The sequence below is a fragment of the Pseudophryne corroboree genome, chromosome 9 (genome assembly GCF_028390025.1).
Source record: "Pseudophryne corroboree isolate aPseCor3 chromosome 9, aPseCor3.hap2, whole genome shotgun sequence".
NCBI lineage: Eukaryota > Metazoa > Chordata > Amphibia > Anura > Myobatrachidae > Pseudophryne > Pseudophryne corroboree.
This window is the reverse complement of record NC_086452.1, coordinates 240,627,797-240,633,796: the sequence shown is the minus strand read 5'-3', so window position 1 is coordinate 240,633,796 and position 6,000 is coordinate 240,627,797.

Sequence of the window (6,000 nt, the reverse complement as noted above, 5' to 3'; positions counted from 1 at the left end):
ACCTCTAAGTTCATTCATTTTCAGTATACCACACAAAATTTACAAAATTTTGGCAATTAATTTGCATTGTTATTAAAACTCTGTCCAATGTATATATTGAACTGTTGTTTTTTTGTTTAATTTGTCTTTATACAAATAAATTTGATTACTAGAACCCCAATTTTTATTATTTACAGTATATAATTAATAAACAATGGTTTGCCTATTACTGAAACACATTACTTTTGGAAGGGAACAATTTAGCAAATAATGAAATACTCTGTTACAGTAAATAAATTTTGATTGTACAGATGTTTATTCATACATTATTGCTGCACTAGCACCAAACAGCCCCTCTCAGCACGCCAGGTCCTGTGAGACTCTGCTAGTATCAGGCACCTTTTTTGTAAAAATGCATCTTAGTTGCAACATGATGTAGCTATGATGCACCAGGGGACTGTGCGACACTTGTATTTCTGTTTGTGATTAAGGGGGTTTATTTACTAAGCCTTAGATGGAGATAAAGTTGATGGAGATAAAGTACCAGCCAACCAGCTTTTAACTGTCATTTTTCAAACCCAGGCTGTGATATGGCAGTTAGATGCTGATTGGCTGGTACTTTATGGCCATCCACTTTATCTCGATCCAAAGCTTAGTAAATAGACCCCTAAGACTCTGAATCTGTGTACAAAGTGCTACAATGTACCAGCCGCAGATTTTTTACAATACAAGTTGCTGTGCTCCATAAACAGAGTCATACAGCTTTCACATCCCTATACCAGGTCGCACCCAGGACTTGTGCACGGGTCCTTCCCGGGTGCAACCCGGTTGAGATCCTTTTCAGACTGGCGGCAGCAACTCGGCAAATTGGCGGTAATGTGTGTGGAGGTGGCACCTGGAGATCCAGTGCCGTAACTAGACATTTTAGCACTGTGTGCAAGAAATAGCATCAGCGCCCCCCCCCCCCATTATACACACACCGCAAGGGGTGTGGCTTCAAGGAGCATCTATTAGTTATAACACCGTACGGTAGCACCCTTTACTCACACTGCACCGCACAGTAGCGTCTGTTACTCACCTCACTCTGCACAGTAGCATCCATTAGTCACATTACACCACATGGTAGCGTCCATTAGTCACGTTACGCAGAGCGGTGGCATCCATTAGTCGCAATACACAGTGCGATAGTTTCGGTCAATCACATTACACAGCGCGGTAGCATCCATCAGTCACATTACACAGCACGGCAGCGTCCGTCGGGCACATTACACAGCACGGTAGCCGGGTAGCATCCATCGGCCACATTACACAGCACGGTAGCCGGGTAGCGTCCATCGGCCACATTATACAGCACGGTAGTGTCCATCGGCAACATTATACAGCATGGCAGCATCAGTCAGTCACATTACACAGCACAGTAGCGTCAGTCGGTCACATTACACAGCATGGCAGCGTCCGATAGTCACAGACAGTAGTACTATATATATATATATATATATATATATACACACACAAACATGTATGTGCAGTTTTTGGAGGTTTTTTTTATTATTATTTATTTTTACAAATCTTTATTTTCAAGGCCAGTCTATCTTAATCTTGTTTAGTTTTCTACCCAGAACATTAATATACACATACTGGTGTACAGTACCTACATGTTATGGAGTCTGCAGGAGGGGAGGGAGAGGAGAGAGAAACTTACTTCCCTCGTGTGAAGGCAGCAGCAGCCGTCAAGGAGTCATCTCCAGAACCCGGAAGTGTGTGCACACACACAGTGCAGAGAAGAGCAGGAGGAGGGGGGCGGACTGAGCAGAGGGGGAATGATCGTGAGGAGTCTACATTCACAGACAGCGCGCCGCTGCCTGTGACTGTAATGTATATTAGCAGCGCTGCCTCTGGCAGGAAAGGTGCCGGGCGCAGCGCTACTAATATTACACTACACTACAGAAGGCAGCGCTGCAGCTGGTGGGGAGCAATCAGTATGTGCGCATGGTGCGCCCACAGCCTAACTGCGCTGTGTGCAACGCCCCCTTCGCACACACCTAGTTACGGCACTGTGGAGATCAGATCATCTCCAAATGTTCCTGTCCCTCTAAAGCCGCCTCTGCCTATACTGTGAACGGGTCCCAGGTCGCATCAACCCGGAAACTGATTCACATTTCACACTGCTCCTGACCCGGTAATAACATTGGGAATAACCCTGCTTTATTCCCGGGTTGAAATACCGGGTCAGGGGATCCCGGAATTCGGGACTTTCCCCTTTCACAACGCACATCAACCCGTGTCGACCCGACAGTATACCAGGTTATTTGTGCGGTGTGAAAGGGCTATCAGTCACACACAATATCCAAGTGTCACATATTAAATTGATCAGCACTAAGACACATTTTTATAATAAAAAAGACACATTAGCATAGTTGCATGGGACCTTTTGCCTCACTCATGCCAAGCATTTCATGCTGCATGGTGTATTGAAGATAGATGTACAGTATGAGGACACATCTGTAGGTAAAGTGAACATCTTTATTTTAGCCCTATACTTTGTTTTTTGACATTTTACAAGAGCATAGATCACTGGGTTGACTCTGTCAAGGTTGACAGTCACTAGGTCAACCACTTTTGGTCGACATGCTCTAGGTTGACCCCTGGAAAAGGACAACATGGAAAAATGTCAACATAAGTTTTTTTTTTTTTTTTTAGTGCTGTTTACTTCGTAAAATCGGCTGGAACCCCAATTAGTGCACTGCGTCCCCTCGCATGGCTTGCTGTGCTCGGCAAAGGTTACTATTATCAGTCGTAGTCCACATGGATTGTAAAGTTAGAACATTTAAAAAAAAGGTGAAAATCTCATGTCAACCTTTTCCTGTGTTGACCTTTATCATGTCAACCTTCTGTCAATGTTGACATTGGAACCATGTCAACATTATGCATTTCAACCAATAGTGATTGACCTAATGACTGTCGACCTAAGTGTGGTCTACCTAACAATCGCATACCGTTTTTACGAACAGAAACATTATTTTTCTTCTTCAATGCAATTACATTTTAATATAAATAGGCAAATAGTTATATCCTGCGCTCTCCTTCTATGGGTATCAGTTGTGGCAGCAAAATTGCAAACGGGGCTAAACCCACACACCTCACAATATATAATGACAAGATAAGGTTTTGCAACTGCACCAGGAAAATATATGAATTGGCAATGTTTGATAATATACCTGTTTTATTTTCACCAAATAAATCGGGGTAAGCTACATAAATAGTGATGCAATCACAAGTGCTGTCCTCTAGTAATAAAGGAAAAATGAATAAAAGAAAAAAGAAGAAAGAAATGGAGAAGAAAAATAATGATAAATAAAAAATGATAAACAAAAATGTTATCAATTAGACAGAAAGCTAAGAAAAAACAGAAGGTTTGAGAAATTGCATATGCGTGCATACACAATATACTGTGAAATCAAGTATATATCGTCCAGGTGTTGTGCTGGAAAGGAGTGTGGCGTCCCACCTCCTTATTAACGCACTATATGTTTGAGAAATTGTCTGTAACTGTATTCCTCCACACAGTCCTGGTTTAATAAGTGCTCCAAATTGAATTACGGTTCCTCTGTGATATAGATGGGTGGTCTTCAGTATGCCGACTGACGGGATCCCGGCGCACAGTATACCGGCGCCGGAATCCCGACAGCCGGCATATCGACACTTATTCTCCCTCGTGGGGGTCCACGACCCCCCTGGAGGGAGAATAAAATAGTGTGGCGCGCGTAGCGTGGCGAGCGCAGCGAGCCCGCAAGGGGCTCATTTGCGCTCGCCACACTGTCGGTAAGCCGGTGGTCGGGCTCCCGGTGCCGGTATGCTGGTCCCCGGCATATCGTAGTGAACCCATATAGATAATTCTATTGCAAGCAATGATGCAAGGAAAATGTCCTTTCTGGGATTCTTTATTCCAGCAGCGTTTAGATGAAAGGGTACCCCCGGTGGGTAAACGGGGGGAATCTCAGAGGGATCGGTAATAAATAGCTCCGGACTGGCCGCTATCTGACCTCGGTCTGGAATAGTAAAAAGCGCCCGTTACTACAGACAACGTCCACCATCGACGGGAAGCGGTTCTGTCTCTGAGGGGGAAAGTGACACCGGCTCCAAGACCTGCTTCCCGTCGATCTGGCTGGTGGACGGTGTCTGTAGTAACGGGCGCTTTTCACTATTCCAGACAGAGGTCAGATAGCGGCCAGTCCGGAACTATTTATTACCGATCCCTCTGACCGTTTACCCACCGGGGGTACCCCTTTCACCTAAACGCTGCTGGAATAAAGAATCCCAGAAAGGACATTTTCCTTGCATCATTGCTTGCAATAGACTAATCTATATCACAGAGGAACCGTAATTCAATTTGGAGCACTTATTAAACCAGGACTGTGTGGAGGAATACAGTTACAGACAATTTCTCAAACATATAGTGCGTTAATAAGGAGGTGGGACGCCACACTCCTTTCCAGCACAACACCTGGACGATATATACTTGATTTCACAGTATATTGTGTATGCACGCATATGCAATTTCTCAAACCTTCTGGTTTTTCTTAGCTTTCTATCTAATTGATACCATTTTTGTTTATCATTTTTTATTTATCATTATTTTTCTTCTCCATTTCTTTCTTCTTTTTTCTTTTATTTATTTTTCCTTTATTACTAGAGGACAGCACTTGTGATTGCATCACTATTTATGTAGCTTACCCCGATTTATTTGGTGAAAATAAAACAGGTATATTACCAAACATTGCCAATTCATATATTTTCCAGGCGCAGTTGCAAAACCTTATCTTGTCATTTTAATATAAATGTTCCCTAATGTGCATTCCAAAACACTTGACTTTGGAAGGGTCTGGATTGCATATATTTTCAGTTTTACACATTTTCTGATTTAATGATATGTATTGTGTTTTTAATTACAATGTTATACATGAACAATTTGTGTTCATTCGCCCTTACAAATTCTTACAAATTAAATATCAGTATTTAAAATATTGCTGATGAATTATTTCACTGCCACTATGCAACAGAAATAACCTTATTATATCAAACTTCACAGGCAATGAATTGCTACAGTGAATTACATGTTCTACTTTCTACTCAGACTTTGTTACAAGAGTATTGAAATGTGGTACAACTCTTACTGGAATATAGTGAGAAACTGTGATGCGCTGACATTTTCATTGTCTTGTAGATTGATTTTCTACTCAGTATTCTTGTCACCTGTTTGCAAGTCCAAGTGTGAAGGCTGTAACAACAAATCAACTCATCAGAAATATTGAGTGGTCTATCTTCTCTTATTTGTATCACTGCCATTGTCAGATAAAATAAAGAAAACTAACAAATCTTGTATTCCAATCTGAAGCTGAAGTCCATAAAATCTAAAATACAAATGTCTCAAATATACAAAAATACATGTTTATACTGTAGTTCATTCAGATACTGTATAGGAACCAACATTTGTAATACACAGAAGTGCAGTGTGGAGCCACAGAGCCTGGAAAAACCATATGCTTAGACAGCCCCTGGTACTGGTGATGTGCACCTGCCTCTGACATCCTCACATACTGTATCTCTGTAGAAAATCTTTTTCCTGTTTTTAAAACACTTGGTGCTATCATGGCTACAAAATCAACCTAACACTCTTCTTGCAATGCACTTAAACCCATGCTTATCCACCTCTTGCAACACAATTATAACTTTTTCTGGAGATCTTAGAACTTCAATATCTGGGGATATATATCACCAATCGTTATACCTTCTCCAACACATAAAATTGTTCCTTTAATATCAATTCTGGATCTTCTTAAGGACATAAATGAATCATCTTCTGGTGGTTCAGAAGATCAAGCTTCCCTAGCTTTTCCAGATGCTCTCTGATATGTTCCTGCACCCTACAGCTACACAATATATGGAGACACAAACCCCTAAACAAAAAGTTTATTTTTATTTAAGTAGAGCCAAGTCCAATGGTGAATAGAGGTTTCCAGA